We start from the raw sequence: 22,060 nt of genomic DNA, 5'->3' as shown, positions 1-22,060 counted from the left end.
TTAGGTTAGTTAGGTTTAAGTAGTTCTAAGTTTTAGGGGACTGATGACCTCACATGTCAAGTCACATAGTGCTCAGAGCCATTTGAACTACTTATGTTTACAGGAGAAGTGGTGGACGTCTTCAAGACGTCACATCGTATAAATATTTAGGTATAATTTTACTGGGAGGTGATATGAAATGGGATGACTACGTAAGATCCGTATTAGGAGAGACGAATGGAAGACCGGAGTTTGCCGCAATGATTCTCGGAAACTTGAGAGACCTGTACAGAATCGCATACGAGACACTAGTGCGCCTAATTATAGCGTACCGGTACCGTTCTGGTGTTTTCTGTCCTTACCAAACAGACACGACAGCAGACACCGAACTAATTATGACACGCGCTGCTAGCTTCGTTAGACGTCAGATACCTTTCAAAACCACGCAGGACCTATATTTATCCATTCCCAGACAATTGGAAGCAGCTTCGAAGGGCGACGGTTTTCCTACATAGTATTAGGCACGGTAATGTGCTGTGATTTTGGTGTTTCCATGTTTTTGTCTAACCCGTGTACATCTCGCAAAGAAAGCATGAGAAAAACATGATGAACAAGTGCTCATAGCTCTTAAGGTATACATATTGTAACCCGTGTTTACTAGACATTTTTTCATATTTTCATCCATACTAGCATTACTCGAAATATGGAATACCTTATGTAACACCAGATACGTACTGTGCACAGCAAAATCAAAGGATCACTTTTTCAAAAACCCCGTAATTTCCCTCCATTTCAACACACAAGTTTGAAATGTGGCTCAAAGGCGCCTTCAGTATTCCTCCGTAGTGGTGCAAAAGCGTGGCGCCCTCGGGCAAGATGTCGACACGTGCGCAAAGACAGCCGCAGCTGAGAAGTTCATGTCAGCTGTATGGTAGGTTGATGACGTCACATGGGCATCACATTTCTCCACAATCCTGGCCGACGTCACAGTGGATGTGTCACACGATGAGAAGGTCGTCACCCCCCACCCCCTCTTACCCATATTTCACCCCTTATTTCGACGCTTCTCGGTGGAGGTCAGAACCGCGACACCCAGCGTTGAAATCGCGCCGCCGAAAACATTTCAGACACACCGTCGCTCAAAATTGACACGAACTGGTCTCCGACGGTGGCGTAAAGGGCGTCAATGAAAACACGCCATCGCCTGCGGCGTTGATTCCAACACATTTCGCCGTCGACAACGACGGTTCCCAGTAGCGATGAGCAACAGGGCGACGTTCTTCACAACGTTCAACAATGCTGCCACCCCATGCGCGTTTCAACACTATTGTGAGGACATCGCGGGTCTGCAACTCCACTGCACGTGATCTGACTCCTTTCGAGTGCAGTGCGACTGTAATTTGTGGTCTCGTGTACAGGGCGGAACCACGAGAGACCGTTGGAAACCATTCGAAGAAATTTGAAGGTGATCGGAAGCAGCAAAGGATTCATATGCTTTTTCATCCCTCTTTTTTCGCACCTTGCTATGGGTTGATCATGGGTAGTAGGGGAGGATAGCAGGAGGAGGGGGGTGGGTGGGAAGAGAGTAGGGGAAGCATTATTAAGATGCGCGTGAATAAAACTGTGGACACTCACTCTAAGCTCCCTCCACCCGCACCCTTCACCCCCCAGTTCGGCATCACCCTCAGTGACACCCACGACAGTGCCACCCACGAACTTTAGCTGAGCACGTTACATACGTACCTGTCAGAAACTTCGACACGCATTCTACACTGCGGCAGCGCTAGCGCCTGAAAGCAGGCAAAAGCGACGTGAGGGGATGGCGAAGGTGTTGCCTAACCATTAGGCGCTGCAGCAGCCGCGAGGCTGAATGTGCTCAACAGATGACTTGGCAGAACGAGCCCACTTATCACTATGACGTCGCAGCCAGTCTGGACGGCATGTAAGGACTGATTCGGTTGGGAAGTATGTCACAAAGCCGTTGTAGCCTCTCCTGAGCCAAGCTGCTCCACGTCTACTGCGGACACGTCTGGCGATATCGCGGACCACGGGAGTCCCTCAACGTCGCACAGGCTTTTGATATCGACACGTGCCAAGTGTGGGCGAGCACTGTACATGTTAAAGGATGTCTGCAGAGTACCTCTGTGCCTTCAGAGTTCTCTCTGTCACCGTCAGCCGTAACCTGAAGTCACAGACGACGGCTCCCTACACCGCGAAGCCAGGATAACACAGCTGTGCCTCTCCCTATCGCTGCAGGAATGGGTCTCTCGCAGTGTGGCCCCAGCACTCACCGGCGACGGTCATCCAGTGTGGTGCAGAACCACCATACATTGATAAGGGCAGTGTGGCGGCATTCATCAGCAGTTCACCAATCCCGGTCTCGGCCCCAATCCACATGTGTCACGGTATCGCGTGTGACCGTGACTGTGTGTTCCAGCTGCTGCTGCTGGTCTGTGACGAACGGTGTGGGATGACACTCAGCGTTGCAGGGAGTGCTCGGCAGATGCAGACGTGAAAGGGCTGCGACCTGCTCGGTGCAGATTACATCGATTTTCGCTTGTGGTGATCAGACATGCTCGACCTCAACCTTGATGTCGAGTGAGCCTTCCTTCGCGTTCTCACGTGGTCCATACTCACACACCGGTTTCCCAAAAATCTGCAAAGTACGCCATGCGGCCAGCTGGCCAAATGGAGAAGCGCGATGAAGCCCCCTTCAGACTCCCTCAGATGCCGGCAACGCTGTCTCACAGAGGTACGCCACATCTCCATCTTCCTCAGAGCGATCGCTGAACACCTGACTCTGTTCACGCCACTTATATGCCGCGCCTCGTAACACCACTAAACATTAAACACTAACGCACTCTGGTCTCCATTGCAACTGCCAGAGACAACTGCAACCCTCATAACCTACGTATATAATCACCGATACTGAGCACGTGTACAAAGTTACAGGGACGTCTAGCCGTCTCCTCTCGGTGCTTCCCTTTTGTCTCAGGCACTCTATTTCAAAACATGTATCTTTTAGTTACTAGAGGAAATATATACATACAAACAAATCAAACAACATTCGGAACCTTTCTGCCTCACAAATTCTATTTTTCATTCTTCTCGAGTAACAACGTGAAGCTGGCCGCGGTGGCCGAGCAGTTCTAGGCGCTACAGTCTGGAATCGCGCGACCGCTGCGGTCGCAGGTTCGAATCCTGCCTCGGACATGGATGCGTGTGATGTCCTTAGGTTAGGTAGGTTTAAGTAGTTCTAAGTTCTAGGGGACTGATGGCCTCAGAAGTTACGTCCCATAGTGCTCAGAGCCTTTTCAACAATTTTTTGAACAACGTGAAAAACAGTTTTAATTCTCTCCCTCAGCAGAGCTGAGCTGTTCATTGTTAAAGAAACATTACTGAATGAAATTTTTTTCAACAATTTATGTCCTTATTCATGTGCAGTGTAAGCTCTTTTCCTGACCAGGTATTGTTAAACATAAATCAGTTCTTCGCTTTCTGCTATCTGTTTTCCTCTGTGCAAGAATACACATGGAAAAAGTATGCAGGTAGTCATGGAATACTTGCATTGGGCCACTGTACAAACGCAATAATGAAATAACTAATAAGAAGACAAAATAGGACGGGATGGTCTACCACGATGCGAGTCAGGACTGACGTCGGCACGCGGCGACAGCACCGTCCCTCCCTCCCCCCCCCCCCCCATCCCCACCACTACCTCAGGGCATCACGATGTCAACGGCAAAACTTTCCTCTCGAGCGACCTTGATGTTGTCGTCACGACAAGTGCCCTTACGTTGACAGCCTGTGTGAATGCCGCCATTTTAGCTGTGATGTGGACTCTGTCGACATTCTGTTCTTTCCGTCAGTTGTGAATCGGCCTTAAGGCGGCAGCTGCTACTGCGTCACGTCTATTTGCTTTTTTCCTAATGTTACAACAAACCCTTGTATCGCTTGAATGAATCATATTTATTCGCAAAATGTCAGTAGTAGTAGTAGTAGTAATGATAAGCGTAGTGGTATCTTTGTGGTGAAATACAGGGTGTTACAAAAAGGTACGGCCAAACTTTCAGGAAACATTCCTCACACACAAATAAAGAAAAGATGTCATGTGGAAAGAGTCCCGAAACGCTTAATTTCCATGTTAGAGCTCATTTTAGTTTCGTCAGTATGTACTGTACTTCCCCGATTCACCGCCAGTTGGCCCAATTGAAGGACTTCGGTGCTTGTGTTGACATGCGACTCATTGCTCTACAGTACTAGCATCAAGCACATCAGTACGTAGCATCAACAGGTCAGTGTTCATCACGAACGTGGTTTTGCAGTGAGTGCAATGTTTACAAATGCGGAGTTGGCAGATGCCCATTTTATGTATGGATTAGCACAGGGCAATAGCCGTGGCGCGGTACGTTTGTATCGAGACAGATTTCCAGAACGAAGGTGTCCCGACAGGAAGACGTTCGAAGCAATTGATCGGCGTCTTAGGGAACACGGAACATTCCAGCCTATGACTCGCGACCGGGGAAGACCTAAAACGACGAGGACACCTGCAATGGACGAGGCAATTCTTCGTGCAGTTGACGATAACCCTAATGTCAGCGTCAGAGAAGTTGCTGCTGTACAAGGTAACGTTGACCACGTCACTGAATGGAGAGTGCTACGGGAGAACTAGTTGTTTCCGTACCGTGTACAGCGTGTGCAGGCACTATCAGCAGCTGATTGGCCTCCACGGGTACACTTCTGCGAATGGTTCATCCAACAATGTGTCAATCCTCATTTCAGTGCAAATGTTCTCTTTACGGACGAAGCTTCATTCCAACGTGATCAAATTGTAAATTTTCACAATCAACATGTGTGGGCTGACGAGAATCCGCACGCAATTGTGCAATCACGTCATCAACACAGATTTTCTGTGAACGTTTGGGCAGGCATTGTTGGTGATGTCTTGACTGGGCCCCATGTTCTTCCACCTACGCTCAATGGAGCACGTTATCATGATTTCATACGGGATACTCTACCTGTGCTGCTAGAACATGTGCCTTTACAAGTACGACACAACATGTGGTTCATGCACGATGGAGCTCCTGCACATTTCGGTCGAAGTGTTCGTACGCTTCTCAATAACAGATCCGGTGACCGATGGATTGGTAGAGGCGGACCAATTCCATGGCCTCCACGCTCTCCTGACCTCAACCCTCTTGACTTTCATTTATGGGGGCATTTGAAGGCTCTTGTCTACGCAACCCCGGTACCAAATGTCGAGACTCTTCGTGCTCGTATTGTGGACGGCTGTGATACAATACGCCATTCTCCAGGGCTGCATCAGCGCATCAGGGATTCCATGCGACGGAGGGTGGATGCATGTATCCTCCCTAACGGAGGACATTTTGAACATTCCTGTAACAAAGTGAAGTCACGCTGGTACGTTCTGTTGCTGTGTGTTTCCATTCCATGATTAATGTGATTTGAAGAGAAGTAATAAAATGAGCTCTAACATGGAAAATAAACGTTTCCGGACACATGTCCACATAACATCTTTTCTTTATTTGTGTGTGAGGAATGTTTCCTGAAAGTTTGGCCGTATCTTTTTGTAACACCCTGTATAATCGATGTATAACGAGAGTATCGATAAAACGAACATTTATTTGTCGATATATTCATACGTGTATAAAAAAATTATCGCCGGGAAATCACTAAATTCATACTTGTGCGTTGTCGATGGTAGACCGACATCATGTGGGGCCGTATGTTACGTAACAGCGTGGAAAACGTAAGAAGCCTGCATGCATCAAACACTTTTTACAAAAATGTTTTCTTGCTTTTGCCGTACATACCACCGCAAATGCTGCCGTGTTGTGACCGACCACGAAGAATTACAAAGGTAATGACTTAACTACGAGAACTTTTGTAATAGGCGCTAGAATGTATCGGTAAATAAATCTTTGTCAGTTTCATGGTGATTCATTACTATACCTCGTTAAACCTCCCCACGAAGATACTACTGTGCTTAGCAACATTATTATTACTGTTCCTCTCCGAAGAAACTTGGTTCACCATACAAGTGTTAGGTTGAAAGATGAGATAAAAAGAGTGACGAGATCGGAAGGCAGTGCGGTGTGAGAGGGTTGTAGCCCTACACGTGTGGCGTCGGAAGCGCCCCGAAGATTCTGGACTTTGATTTCTCGAAAACACTTCAGCAGCTTGCCGCACTGGACCGACATTTGCTGTTTGTAACTACGTTGCACGGCGAAATATGAGCAAAATCGATGAGCTACTGGATGTGCAATGTCTGTCCAAAAAGTGCCGAGACTGGTTTTATTCCTGGTGTGTAAGCGGCGTTGGCGCAGTGACTGCGGTGTAACCTTCGGCTAACGGCTCCCAAACCAGAGCCGTGCAGTCCGGTGCAGCAGCCGGCTGTGAGCGAGCGGGCAGTGTTTTGGGTGGTTGGCGACCGGCCGCCGTGTGTCGCCGTGTTAGCGTCCCAAATCGCTGTGGAGAAAATGTTCGATACACTCTCCGGGAAGTTTTGAATAAGAGATACGTGTGTGCAAAGTTCGTCCCCAACAACTTGACCCCCGAACATGAGCAGTTCTCTTAGGTTGTTCGCAGATGATGCTGTAATTTACCGTCTAGTAAGGTCATCCGAAGACCAGTATCAGTTGCAAAGCGATTTAGAAAAGATTGCTGTATGGTGTGGCAGTTGGCAGTTGACGCTAAATAACGAAAAGTGTGAGGTGATCCACACGAGTTCCAAAAGAAATCCGTTGGAATTCGATTACTCGATAAATAGTACAATTCTCAAGGCTGTCAATTCAACTAAGTACCTGGGTGTAAAAATTACGAACAACTTCAGTTGGAAAGACCACATAGATAATATTGTGGGGAAGGCGAGCCGAAGGTTGTGTTTCATTGGCAGGACACTTAGAAGATGCAACAAGTCCACTAAAGAGACAGCTTACACTACACTCGTTCGTCCTCTGTTAGAATATTGCTGCGCGGTGTGGGATCCTTACCAGGTGGGATTGACGGAGGACATCGAAAGGGTGCAAAAAAGGGCAGCTCGTTTTGTATTATCACGTAATAGGGGAGAGAGTGTGGCAGATATGATACGCGAATTGGGATGGAAGTCATTAAAGCAAATACGTTTTTCGTCGCGGCGAGATCTATTTACGAAATTTCAGTCACCAGCTTTGTCCTCCGAATGCGAAAATATTTTGTTGAGCCCAACCTACATAGGTAGGAATGATCATCAAAATAAAATAAGAGAAATGAGAGCTCGAACAGAAAGGTTTAGGTGTTCGTTTTTCCCGCGCGCTGTTCGGGAGTGGAATGGTAGAGATATAGTATGATTGGGGTTCGATGAACCCTCTGCCAAGCACTTAAATGTGAATTGCAGAGTAGTCATGTAGATGTAGATGTAGATGTAACGTCAACCTACGACAAAGTGCAGAATTGGTCTCTCGATGGTTGGATTGGTAGGGTGGTACGCCAATGCGATGGGGGAGGTGAACAGCGCCTCAGATAAGGAATTTTCTGACAGCTTTACGTGGTAGTGTGGTGTCACCGCCAGACACTACACTTGCTAGGTGGTAGCCTTTAAATCGGCCGCGGTCCGGTAGTATACGTCGGACCCGCGTGTCGCCACTATCAGTGAATGCAGACCGAGCGCCGCCACACGGCAGGTCTAGTCTAGAGAGACTCCCTAGCACTTGCCCCAGTTGTACAGCCGACTTTGCTAGCGATGTTTCACTGTATACATACGCTCTCATTTGCAGAGACGACAGTTTAGCATAGCCTTCAGCTGCGTCATTTGCTACGACCTAGCAAGGCGCCATATTCAGTTACTATAATTACTTCAAGAAAGTATTCTGAACAGATAATATTGTGAATCATGTACCGTCAAGAGCGACGTTCATCATTAATGGATTAAAGTTAAGTATCAAACTAATTACGTCCGCTTTGAATTCTCATTCCTTGTCACGTTCCAGACCTCACGTCAGTATAGTTCTTCCCTCCTCACGCCAGCCTGCGTGAGCTAAAACGCGTGCATTTCGGCCTCCACTCGTAACACGGTGTTGGCTCTTCTGCCAACACAAAAGGTAGTATGAACGTCCTGTGCATTGAACTCAAGTGGAGGAAGACTCTATACAACACACGAAGCGCTGAAGCCACCATCTTAACTATTCTCTACTTTTTTTTACTAATCCAATGCTGAAACTTTTTGGTTTGACTGAGTAATGTTCCCTTATGACATGCCATTCGGCTCAACCTTTTTCAAACGTCACCACACTATCGTGTCTTAGTAACCTTATCTGAAGAATGGGGTCTAAATCATTTGTAAGAAGTAATAGGAGTGGTAGGCTACTTTGTAATTGCAAATGAGGCAGACACGCTAAAGTAGGCTCATATTCATCAAACGTCCGCAACTATGTTTCCAGCGAAACACGGATTCAATACAAAACGTTAGGAGTGTGTGCTCTGTAAGAGGAGTTTTCGACACGGCATCCGCCAGCTTTGGTGTGAGGTTCGAAAATGCGTAGGATGCTATGAAAGCTCTCCCTGGCACGGCCTGAAATTTTCCCAGATCTGGCTGCACAAACAGGTTGCGCCGTAACGCGGCGTCCTTGGCTGGGAGCAGATTGCTGCAACGCACAGTAGAGAGACAGAGGCTGCCCCGAAGTCGTCCGCCTGTCGTAAGCCAGAGGGAGGGGCCGGGCTGCCTCCAGCCGCGAGGTCCCACTGGAGTCCAGACGGCAGGCGCCGGCCACAGAACGTACGCGGCCGCAGTGGCGCGTCTTGACACCCGGTACCGACCAGTTAGCCCCTTGACGCCTTTCGAAACTGGTATTGTCGAGCGAGCATCAAATACAAAGTGACGAAACCAGTCCACACTTCTAATGGGAACAGGAAGCGGGTAGGAAGGTGATTTGTCACTTGAGTTCGTTTCCTGTGCCTTGGTGAGATGACGCCAAAGTGACGAGACACTGCTGGAAGGAGACATATGGTGCGAACGAAATCGGGAATAAGAACTTAATGGTCTTCAAGATGCCAACGACGTAAGTTAAATTGTATTTGGGGACTGCATCCCTCCTCTATTTTCTAAAGCTGCAAAACATAGATTTAGCCTATTCCCCGCCTATCTCATTGCCCTCTTCACAGAAGCACACCCCAAAAATACGTGTTTTAAATCGATGGGACTCATGGAACATCGGCCAACATTGTACTACATACTTTCTACGAGAATAACTTTGAGTAATTAGTTCAGGAGCTCACACGAAGTGTTAATTGTTGCGATAACGTACTGGACCTCTCACTGACAAACAGTCCTCAGTAAATAGGGAAAGCCACGACAGATACAGGGATTGGTGAACGCAGTGTCGTTACAGCGAGACTCAGTACCGTAACATCCAAATCCGCCAAAAATAAACGCAAAACAAATCTATTAAAAAAAATCAGATAAAAATTCGATTGATCCCTTTTTAAGAGTTAGTCTTTATTTCTTCCAGACTAACTACGTAAGTGTTGACCAAATAGGACTCAAATTGAAAGAAATAGTGTTGATGGCAATTGAGGTTTTTATCCCGAATAAATTAATAAAAGACAGAACAGGTCTCCCGTAGAGCACAAAGCAGATCAGGAAAGTATTTCAAAAAATGGTTCAAATGGCTCTGAGCACTATGGGACTTAAGTACTATGGTCATCAGTCCCCTAGAACTTAGAACTACTTAAACCTAACTAACCTAAGGACATCACGCACATCCGTGCCCGAGGCAGGATTCGAAACTGCGACCGTAGCGGCCGCGCGGCTCAAGACAGCAGCGCCTAGAACCGCTTGGCCACCCCGGCCGGCGAAAGTATTTCAGAAGCAACGAAAAACGCGTGGCAGATCGAAAAGAACGCAAAATTCCTGTGATTGCCGACACTTTACAGACGATAGATACTTAGTGTGGGCTTCAATGCGAGACGCTTTTAATGCTGACCACAACGAAGCCTTGTCTCGAAATGTGGCAGAAAATCTATTCCGAAGAGGTTTTGGTCGTACGTAAAATATCCCAGCGGCAAACTACAATCAATACCTTCACTGCGCGACAGTAGTGGTAATTACAATGAAATGAATACCCCTAGCTGCATACAGGCGTTGACGTACGTCAACGGGGACAGTTGAAAATGTTTGTCCCGACCGGGACTCGAACCCGGAATCTCTTGTTTACGTGGCAGACGCTCTATCCTTCTGAGCCACCGAGGACACAGAGGATAGTGCGATTGCTGGGACTTATCTCTGGCAGGCCTCCCGTGAGACGCACATTCGCAACTTATTGTCCCGCACTATATTAATAGTGCCCATGCCCATTATACTCATTACTCGCGGCTTTTTGCCGATTCCCGTAAGAGTTCGGCCACTGTTCGTGCATCCGCATATATAAATATAGATAAGGCTCACCGGCCATTTGAACATCTTCTAATTTGTGCGGATGCACAAACAGCGCCCGAACTCTTACGGGAATCGGCAACGCGCCGCGAGTAATGAATATAGTGCGGGACATTAAGTTGCGAATGTGGGTCTCGCGGGAGGCGTGCCAGAGATAAGTCCCTGCAGTCGCACTATTCTCTGTGTCCTCGGTGGCTCAGATGGATAGAGCGTCTGCCATCTAAAGCAGGAGATCCCGGGTTCGAGTCCCTGTTGGGGCACACATTTTCAACTGTCCCCGTTGACGTATATCAACGCCTGTATGCAGCCATGGGTATTAATCTCATTGTAATTTCATTCTTACGAGCTGCATGGTTACCGATGGTATCTGTTCCTTCAGACATGTCCGAAAGAACAGATACCATCTTCATATACAGAGGTAGTGGTAATGTTGCTGACGACAACGCCACTAAAACGATATTACTAAACACGGTTTTCCCAAATTCCTTCACCAAACAAGACGCAACGAATGTTCCGTAATTCGTATCTGGAACAGCAGCAAACATGAGTAATCTGGAAGTAGCACAGGGCAGGAGGACGTACAGGAACTCTGGCTTATGTTTAAAAGAGTACTTGACCATGCACTGGATTTATATGTACCCTGTACAACCGTTCATAATGAGAGCGAACCTCCATGGTATACAGTCAGTGTAAAGAAAATTCTAAAGAAACAGAAATTACTGCATAATCGGTGTGAAACAAAGTGTAGGGCCAAAAATAGAGGGATGCTGAATGAAGCGCGGTGGCTGTCAAGAGAGCAACGCGTGATATCTTCATTGACTACCGTAGCAGAATATTGTCAAATAAGGCAGGAACTGAAAACAGAGTAGCAAAACAAAAGCTAAAATGCTTAACTCCGTTTTCAAATGTCCGTTTACAAAGGAAACCCAGAAGAATTGCCCGAATTTAATGATCGTACCATTGAAAAGATGAATGAAATAAATATTAGTGTCACTGGCGTTGAGAGACAACTGAGGTCGTTAAAACTGAACAGAGCTCCAGGGTCCGATGGAATCATTGTAAGAATCTATACTGAATTTGCAGCTGAGTCAGCCCCTCTTCTGCTTATAATACATCTTATATCCTTCGAGCTGAAAACCTTGCCCGTTTACAAGAAGGGTAGGGGAAGTGATCCACAAAACTACCGTCCAAAATCCTTAACATCGATTTGTTGTAGTATCTTAGAACATATTATGAGCTCATACATAATGGAGCATCTTCAACAGAACGATTTCCTCAATGTCAGCCACCATGGATTCCGAAAGAATCGATCATGTAGACCCAACTCGCACTTTTCTCACACGACATACTGAAAGCTTTGCTTCAAGGCAGTCAACTAGATGCAGTATTGATATATGAAAAGGATTTCACTTCAGTACCACACCTCAGCTTATTGTAAAAGGTTCGATCTCATTGGATAACAAGTGAAATTTGTGACTGTATTGAGATTTTGGAAGGGAGCATGCAGCATGTTATCTTGGTCGCAGAGTCATCGTCATATGTAGAAGTAACTTCGAGTGTGGCCCAGGGAAGTGTGTTGCGACTCTTGCTGTTCATGTTATCTGTTAATGACCTTACAGACAATATAATAGTAACATCAGGGTTTTTGCAGATCATGCAGTTATCTACAATGAAGTACTATCTGAAGAAAGCTGCATAAATATTCAGTCGGATTTCGATAACATTTCAAAGTGGTGCAAAGATTGGTCACTTGCTTTAAATGTTCACAAATGTAAAATCAAAACGAGAAATCTGTAACTACAATATCAGTGAGTCAGTGCTGGATTCAGCCAGCTCATACAAATACCTGGCTACAACACTTTGCACGGATATGAAATGAAATAATCACATAGGTTCAGCCGTGGGAAAAGCTGATGGTGTACTTGGGTTTATTGGTAGAATACTGGGGAAGTGCGGTCAGTCTACAAAGGAGATTACTTACAAATCACTAGCGCGGCCAGTTCTAGGATATTGTTCAAGTGTATGGGACCTGTACCAAACAGGACTAACAGGGGATATTGAACCTGTATACAGAAGCTCAGCAAGAATGGTCACAGGTTTGTTTGATCTGATGGAGGGTGTCACAGAGATACTGAACGAACTGAACTGGAAGACTCTTGAGGATAGACGGAAGCTATTTTGAGAAAATCTGTTAACAATATTTCAAGAACCGGCTTTAAAAGATGATTCTAAGAATACACTCGTACTATATCCCCTACATATCGCTGACATAGGGATCGTGAAGATAAGATTAGAATAATTACTGCACCCGCAGAGGAGTTCAAGCAATCGCTCTTTTCGGACTCAATACGCGAATTGAGCGGGAAGAAACCCTAATAACTGGTACAGTGTGACATATCCTCTGCTATGCACATCAAGGCGGTTCGCAGAGTTTAATGCAGATGTAGATGTTGATACCCTCGCTGTGGCAAAGCAACTGAAGTCACTTACTAAAGCTAAGTATTCCGGTCAAGACTGTAAAACAATTAGGTTCCTTTCATGTTGCAACATTATAATCTCGAAGAAAAGGCTTAGTACAGGAATGTTTAAGTTACACCTCTGATCTTGAGGACACTTGTGGGGAGTAGCGAGACTCTTACTTTTCAGGTTTGATTTTTTATTTGTCGTACCTCTTAGTTTGGTTCCTTTGCACGAAAAAGCGAGTTGTGTCTAATTTGGGCTTTACGGGGAAATAGGAAGCAGAGTTCTTAGGCATCTATATTAAAAAAGCGAAAAATCACAAAAATCTTCCTTTGTATAAAAATTTATTTAACTGAACTAACTGATTAACTAATTACTTTCAGCTTAATTACTATATTTATTCTATTAACCTTAATAATTTAATTTAATATACTTCTACGTGCAATGTTTGTGAGACAAATATGATGAGAAAATCAAATTCTCTTTCACAAATCTTTATACTTTGACAAAGCCTCTTTTTTATGTCCTGGAAACTTACGATGTGGCACGGATACAACCTGAACCACATACTGCTTCTCTTTCTCGTTTTTCTAAATAATTTGTTAGAGCTTTCCAATATCTTCACTGCCCTTCCTGCCGGATTATTTACGGCTTTCAGTTTACTGAGTAAGTGTACAGGTTTTTTAGTTTTCATTTCCATGCGACTCTGAAGGAGTCTCGAGGAACTTGTCACTCGACTAAAATCTGGCAAGGAATAATCTCTTTTTAGTAGAAACAAAATGTTCGATGCCATTTTTGATGATACCTTGGGTTTGATCGACTCCTACATGAACCTTTTTTACATTTAGGTTCTGTGATTCAGTACATAAATCGATGTACGGTGCTTTGTTTGCAGAAGAGGTAGAGAGCCACGCTTTGAAATACAAACTGACAAGAAAATTACAAATATTCTAAACTGAATTCTTTTATTGTGGTGATAACTTAAGATCATCACGGGGTGTAAACATTTCCAAGCAATAAACGGTTGTCATCCACCTTGCATAAGGAACAGCCCCTGAAACATGGAAAGGTACTCCACTACATGGCATGTCGCCAAGAAAAATTACTGTCAACTCTAAGAATTCTTTACAGTCCTCTCTAGGTTGCTCTTCTGTCAATGTACGTCGAGTAAATTCGGGTTTTCGAGACACATCGATTAGATTCAAGTGTTCATTGACTTCTGCGTACTGAATTCCAGTTTAGAATTTATTAACATCTATTACAGACCAAGTGTTTTGATCGTATTTTCTTGTATATTGTTCTAGTAGGGCCTGAGCTTCTGTGACCCATATTTTCCTCAAAAACACTTTGAGAATGATTTCATATATACCTGATGCCTGTAAAGTAAATAAAAGAGGCATTTTTCCCAGAAGTTTACAATCATAGCACGCACAGCTTTGAAACTTCGTGAAGTTGACGATGTTCTTTTCCAGTCGCAGATCGCGATGGAGAAACTTGAAGAAGTTGCTCAGCAGCACAGTCTGAAAGCATCACGAGAAGTCTTTCTGCAGAGCCGTCGTTCGTTAATGCCAGTAGCCGTTTATCATCCCAGTGCACGGCAGCGGCTTGTAATTCCTCATCGTTAAATTGGGTCTTTATTTCAGTAGGCTGTTTATCACCGAATGTGTCTCGGGAATTGCGAATAGAATGTCTTGAGGTAGCTGTAGGCTTGTAGCTGCGAGGATGTGAGCAGCTTCCCTGTCCTACATTTATCTCATAGATAAATTTAAGTTTTATGGGATTTGTGATATAGCCAAACAGTAGGTAAGGTCATATATAACCAAAAAGTTGTATTTGGTAATACAACTAATATAGTCCGGGGACGTAATTCTGACTGGCGAGGAATAACTTATGGGGTTACCCGGGGCTCAATATTATGTCCACTATTGTTCAAATGGTTCAAATGGCTCTGAGCACTATGGGACTTAACATCTGAGGTCATCAGTCCCCTAGAACTTAGAACTACTTAAACCTAACTAACCTGAGGACATCACACACATCCATGCCCGAGGCAGGATTCGAACCTGCGACCGGAGCGGTCGCTCGGTTCCGGACTGTAGCGCCTAGAACCGCTCGGCCACAACGGCCGGCCCACTATTGTTCCTCATATGTGTAAACGATCTTCCCTTTGACATGCAACAAGCAGAGTTAGATCTTTTTTCAGATGCCACTTGTAATCAAACCAAGCATCCTCACATAAACAGAAGAAATGGTACACAAAGTTCTTAAAAGTGTCATTGATTGGTTTTTTCCGAATTGTCTCACCCTCAATTTTAAAAAGACTCAACGTATTCACTTTTGCACGTGTAAGGGTACTACACCAATGATAAGTGTACCGAATGTTGGAGAAAAAATAAATGGGATGGGAACTTCAAAATTGTTTGGTGTTCGTTTTGATGACAATTTAAATCAGAAAAAGCACATCTTGGAACTCCTAAAACAACATATTCCAGCCACCTTTGCACTTATAACCATTGCAAATCTTGGGGGAAGACAAATCAGTAAGCTGACATATTCTGCATATTTTCATTCAGTAATGTCATATGGAATAATGTTTGGGGTGCTCATTCCTCAAAAAGGTGCTGTAAGAATAATATATAGTGATCATTCACGATCATCTTATAGACATCTGTTTAAGGAGATCGGCGTTCTAATTACTGCTTCACGGTGTATTTATTCCCTGATGACGTTTGCTGCAAATAAACCACTAAAGTTCAAAAGAAATAGTTATGCATGTAATTAAAATACCAGAAGGAAAAGTGACGTTCGTTACTCCACGCTAAGGTTGTTTTTAGCACAAAAGGGGATACACAATGCTGCAGCTATGATTTTGTATCATTTACCCAGTGATATAAAATGTCTGACAGACAGAAAAGTAAAATCTGAATACAATCTGAAAAAGTTTCTCTTTGACAATTGCTGTTACCTAGAAGAATTTCTACTATCATAATGGATAGGAATTACTCTCATCTGTGTGTAATAATACATAGAAATGTTCGCCGTTAGCCATTTTTACAAATTAATTTTCGATGCGAGTTTAAAATGAGCCGCTACACTTCATTACGATTTATTGTGCAAAATGATCCATGGACCATGACACTAACTAACTGTCAAAGGCAGCTGCAAGCTTGGGAAGCAACTACTACTGCTACTTGATGTCCACTTCTCTCTTTTACTTGCAACAATTAAATTTATGAGATATTGTTATCAGCTGACGTTCCTGGAGACTTCTCGAACTCAAATAACTGTGACTCAGCAATACTTGAACTCGACGTAGTCAGTTCAGTAGGCTACCCTGAGAAGAAAATGGCAAGAAAGACATGAACGATTGTAATCAAAACGATAAAATGCGAGTAAAATTATCAGCACTGAATGAGTAATGAACTTTTATTTTATTTTGTTTTCGTATCTATTGATGTTACAGATTCATAAACAAATGACTCAATTTCACTGAATTTCGTAACGTTCTCGCCCACGCCTCTTCCGAGCTGCCTCTGCTGTCTCAGCTTGTCCTCTCTCATTCTCAGATAGATGGTGGTTGAGGACCTGGCCGTCGTTTGAACTGTTGTTTGATAAACTATTTTTCTTCTGTGGTAACGACATTTAAGGCATTAGCATATGCTACGTCAATGACGCCATCAGGTGCTTCTTCTTGTTTTCGTTCCGTCCTACTTAGGACCACGGGGCTCGTTTTGACTCTTTACAAGGGTCTCCTGCTTCTTTTTAGCTCAGAAAGATTTCATTTTCTGTCTGTCAGCAAGCTTCCTCTCTTCTGTCCCCTCGGTCTGCTGGTTACTGGGCTCCTTTTGCTGGCGAGGGGCTCTGGGAATTGGGACTGATTGTAGTGGGTTCACTATTCTTTGTGGGTCACTGTCTATAGAAGGCCAGTCGCTTTTTCCTCGTAGATGTGATTACGTCAGCCTGACGATGGTACTCCTCAGTGGATAGAGTCAGAAGTTCCGTGCGGCTTTTCACGGATGATGCTGTAGTATACAGAGAAGTTGCAGCATTAGGAAATTGCAGAGAAATGCAGGAAGATCTGCAGCGGATAGGCACTTGGTGCTGGGAGTGGCAACTGACCCTTAACATAGACAAATGTAATGTATTGCGAATACATAGAAAGAATCATCCTTTATTGTATGATTATATGATAGCAGAACAAACACTGGTAGCAGTTACTTCTGTAAAATATCTGGGAGTGTGTGTGCGGACCGACTTGAAGTGGAACGATCATATAAAATTAATTGTTGGTAAGGCGGGTACCAGGTTGAGATTCATTGGGGGAGACCTTAGAAAATGTAGTCCATCAACAAAGGAGGTGGCTTACAAAACACTCGTTCGACCTATACTTGAGTATTGCTCATCGCTGTGGGATTCGTACCAGATCTGGTTGACGGAGGAGATAGAGAAGATCCAAAGAAGAGCGGCGCGTTTCGTCACAGGGTTATTTGGTAAGCGTGATAGGGTTACGGAGATGTTTAGCAAACTCAAGTGGCAGACTCTGCAAGAGAGGCGCTCTGCATCGCGGTGTAGCTTGCTGTCCAGGTTTCGAGAGGGTGCGTTTCTGGATGAGGTATCGGATATATTGCTTCCCCCTACTTGTACCTCCCCAGGAGATCACGGATGTAAAATTGGAGAGATTCGAGCACGCACGGAGGCTTTCCGGCAGTCGTTCTTCCCGCGAACCATACGCGACTGGAACATGAAAGTGAGGTAATGACAGTGGCACGTAAAGTGCCCTCCGACACACACCGTTGGGTGGCTTGCGGAGTATAAATGTAGATGTAGATGCTGTGTCTAATCCCGTTGGTGCCATCCTCTTGTCCTGTTGGCCCTGGTATTATCCTTAGGACTTCCTGTCCCATGAGCTCTAGTTTCCTGAGTGGACCGTTCCTGTTCATTCAGAGCGATGCAGAGGCTTGGAATACGGAAGACCATACTAATGAGTCTAATGTTTGCGTTTAAGGTTCCTGGAGAGGTACATTGGAATGCAAATGCTCTTGCAGGGGTGGTAGACCCTCTCCCACCTGGCACATCTGGTGTCTATTACCAAATTCTCACTCTCATTTGCTGAAGGCCGCGTGACCAAATATAGTCAGGACTTTACGAATGCTGGTGCCTTCTAGTACGCTGAGATTATCTTTCTTGTATCCAATCTTCATTCCAGTTGCTGATGGTTATGTGCAAGTCCACTCCCTCATAACACTAGTTGACAAATTTAAACTTTTTTCTGCATCTGGTTTGTAAATGGGTGGATTTGCCTAATTTTGGGGTGCTGAATACACTGGTAAAATCAGTTTTTCTCCACGACGTCACATTTCTTACATACATAGCAGAATAAAAAATGGTAAAAGCGAAAATTGACACAATTAAGCCAAACAAAAATACGCATTCAGAACGTTTGAAATCAATACTGTTGTGTATGTACGTACGGACATGACGCCAATAAAAGGTCCGAATTAGTTCAGAAGATATTCGCACCTTTAATCGTCTTTGGTTTTTGAAAAATGCGACGACGGAGCTCTTCTTTTGTTTGCCGTTTCATCACTCTCTCTAACAAGACCCCAGCAGTAGTCATCCATCATCAAAGGGTTCCAATGGCCTTGATAACGGTGTTCCACGGTAAGAATGTCTTGGTGAAACCATTCACCATGCTCATCGCTCACGGCTCCCAAGTTTTCTGGGAAGAAATCAAGGTGAGAATGTAAAAAGTGAATTTTACGCGACATTCTACACCCCATGTTCTTATAGTTGTCCAACAGATCATTCACAATGGTAACATAGTGTTTGTCTCTTCTGTTACCCAAAAAGCCCTTCACAATTGCTTTAAAAGAAGACCAAGCAGAGAATTGGATATCTGTGAGTTTGGTATCAAAGGTTGGATCTTTCAGCAATTTTCTTATTAGTGGTCCAACATATATACCCTCTTTCAGCTTTGCCTTACTTAATTTGGGAAACTTTTCTTTTAAGTAATTTAAGGCCTCATCTTCCTTAGCCAGAGCTTTTACAAAGTTCTTGATACGGCCCAACTTGATATGAAGGGGAGTCAAAATTATTTTATTCGGCTCAAACAATGGGGTATTGTTCAGATTTACGTTTCCAGGAACATATGACTTCCTCATGGGCCATTCCTTGACTGTATAGTGGTTTTTGGTGTCACGGCTGACCCGAAGGCACAAAAAGCAGTATTTCGTGAATCCAGCCTGTAAACCTGTAAGGAGTGCAACAACTTTTAAATCACAACAAAGCTGCCACTCATGATCCTTATATTTGATTGCCTCGAGCAGCAAAGCCATGGTTTCATAAGTTTCTTTCATGGCTACTGCGTAAGCCAAGGTTACCGATGGAAACGCATTGCAATTATGCAGTAGTACTGCTTTCCAGCTGGCTTTACTGGAGTCAGTAAATAGTCGCCACTCCTGTGGATTATGTTGTACACCTAGTTGCATCATCAGACCATTGTCATCTCTACATACACACACTGAATTCTGCATATCGAAATATTGAGCAAAGAATGGACCTCTTGATCTGAAACAGGAAATTTTTGTCCCTGGAGCTAGAAGGTTCAGTTGTTGTAGTCTCGACCCCAAGAGTTGAGCTTGCTGTTTCGAAAGTATTAGATCGCGAACCAAATGGTTCAATTCCTTTTGATTAAAGAGCTGAGGAGAAGTGTCAAGATATTGAGGGCAGTACTCTTCTATATGTTCAATACTTTCTGATTCACTTGACACGGTGTCCGGTTCCGTGGCTTTCAAGTTACAGACAGGAACAGGCAACCCCTCATCATGGGGCACAGGCAAATGCACTAAAGATACATTTGGATACTTTATCTTATGTCTAGTTTTGCTTGGATGTCGCCGTATGGAGTGGCTTTGCGGTTCTAGGCGCTACAGTCTGGAGCCTAGCGACCGCTACGGTCGCAGTTTCGAATCCTGCCTCGGGCATGGATGTGTGTGATGTCATTAGGTTAGTTAGGGTTAATTAGTTCTATGTTCTAGGCAACTGATGACCTCAGAAGTTAAGTCCCATAGTGCTCAGAGCCATTAGAACCATTTTGCTTGAATGTCCCGAAATGTGGTTCCACGTTTTTCTTTCAACCACCCGGTTAAGGTTGTAGTACAGGTTATGCAGGCAACATGAGGTGCAAAATTTTTATCTTGATCACCACCAGGACAATCAAAATACAGTTTATATGCCTTCTTAACGAAATCAGTGATTGGTTTTCTTTGGGCTTTTGGAGTGAATTTCCCACACACACAACAAAAGTTGTCGGGGTGATTTGGACAGCAACGAGATCTATTAGTTTCCATTTTTCTTAGTGTAAATTTTGAACACAAAAAGTTTGCATTATCTTTCACAGGAAACAATCACTGAGGATCTTTTTCACACTACTGGGTTACCACACCAACCATTTACTGACGGTTTGTAGATCTTCTAGCTCTCCTCTGCAAATCAAAAACAAACAATTAAACATCGAAACAGAACAGCAAAAAGCGAAATACTCAATATGAAAAATAAAAAACCTTAAAAACTCGAAAATGGTATGCGCTAGAACATTTTGAAAGGTATATTCAGATTCTTCACACCAAAATACGTAGTGTATCACCCCACCCGTTGCTTGTCCGATTTTTGCGTGTGTTCGTCCCTGACAAATAACTTACAGAGAAATTGGGAGTGGAACTGTACACAAAAATGGATAACGCTAGATTTAAATGTGGCCCTGTCACCCCTAATTAATCTGCGGTGGTAGCGTTGACGATGAATCACACCTGTTTTTACTTTCAAACATGAATGATCACGAACACTTAGAGTGTTCAATGGCATCAAACACATACACAAAAATAAAATAACGCAAAAGGGTGACTTCAGGATCAACTACTGAAAGTAAAGGCTCTACTGAATCACAATAATTTTATTATAACCTTCAGATCAGTGCTGAATAAAACACAATGAACAATTTACAAATTATCCTCCTGACTGGCATTGGCAGTGAACTGTGTCAAAATTGGTCCAAAACGCGATCTGTTATAACTTGGCTGACCGACTGACATCGACACAAAACGTAAAATACGAAGAGCCACTACACCCCAGAGTACCGTGAAACGTTGTGGAAACAGCAATTGCACGTGATCCAACTATTTAACGTTACTCCTAACACAGGCCGAAGCGGGAGCCATCTCACCGTAATGTTCCTGTTTCAGCGGCGGTCTCCGACGGCGACGGCGCGGCTGTGCGTTTGGCGTGTGGCGTCTGGGAAAGTACACTCCTACACTACTCGGACAACAGACTGTTGTCCATAAAATTCTCTATTTGCAACGATCTTCCCGGCAGCAAAGAGCTGGTGCGGCTAACGTCCACTCAGAACGAAAAAACCAAGACGGGAGACGACTTGGCTAACGTCCTCTCAGTACGAGAGCCCAGAACGGAAGACCTTTACCGAGAGTCCAGCAAGATCGCTCTTCACCTTTGTTTTCTCCCCTCAACTTTTACCGAGCGAATCACATCTCTAGAATCTCTCAAAATATCCAGTTTGCCAGTGCCGACCAATGTACAGCCTGGGAACAGAACTCTTTTCCACCATTCTTTTATTTCTACAAAATTTCACAAGTAAACTCCGCCCTCGCCGGCTGGGAAGAACCACAGCTGTGGGCAATAACACGTTTACTGGAAGTTTTCTCCCAAGAGACCACTCGAGATTTTCCCGGCAAGATTCCCCGTCGTAGCGAACACAGATTCTTGCATTGAAAGTTTGTTATTCGGAACTCCTGGCCTGCCCCACTCGAGTTACTCGAAGGCGTAAAATTAGTGGGACACAGGCGAGAGCACGCACAGGAAAGCCCGTCCAGCTATCCACTGCTCTGTTTTCGTAACACTCGAACACCTGCAGCCGCACGTCCTTCAGAGGTTGGCGACCGCTGTGGCCTCTCTAAACGGATTACAGAAATCCCCCAGTTCACCATTCGTACCGTCAGGCTGTGGCCTTCGGTGGCTAGGTGGGGAGGTAGCCGAGGTGTGTCTCGCGTACTGCCTTTCCGCAAAATCTTATTATTACAAAATCGCGGAATTCTCGCGTGCCGATGCATTTCCACATAGCTTTCCTACACCGTAATTTAGAGTATTACTCTAACAAAACCTAAAGTGTCGCGTTAAATG

General features: G+C 44.5%; 1 protein-coding gene across 1 annotated transcript in view; it reads left to right on the top strand.

The window, feature by feature from the left end:
* LOC124545951 (cytochrome P450 4C1-like) overlaps positions 1 to 22,060 on the top strand; it is a 192,425-nt gene that overhangs the window by 105,714 nt on the left and 64,651 nt on the right. The window lies entirely within an intron of this gene.

This window comes from Schistocerca americana, chromosome 8, assembly GCF_021461395.2.
Source record: "Schistocerca americana isolate TAMUIC-IGC-003095 chromosome 8, iqSchAmer2.1, whole genome shotgun sequence".
Lineage (NCBI taxonomy): Eukaryota > Metazoa > Arthropoda > Insecta > Orthoptera > Acrididae > Schistocerca > Schistocerca americana.
This window is presented reverse-complemented; position numbering and strand designations above follow the sequence as displayed.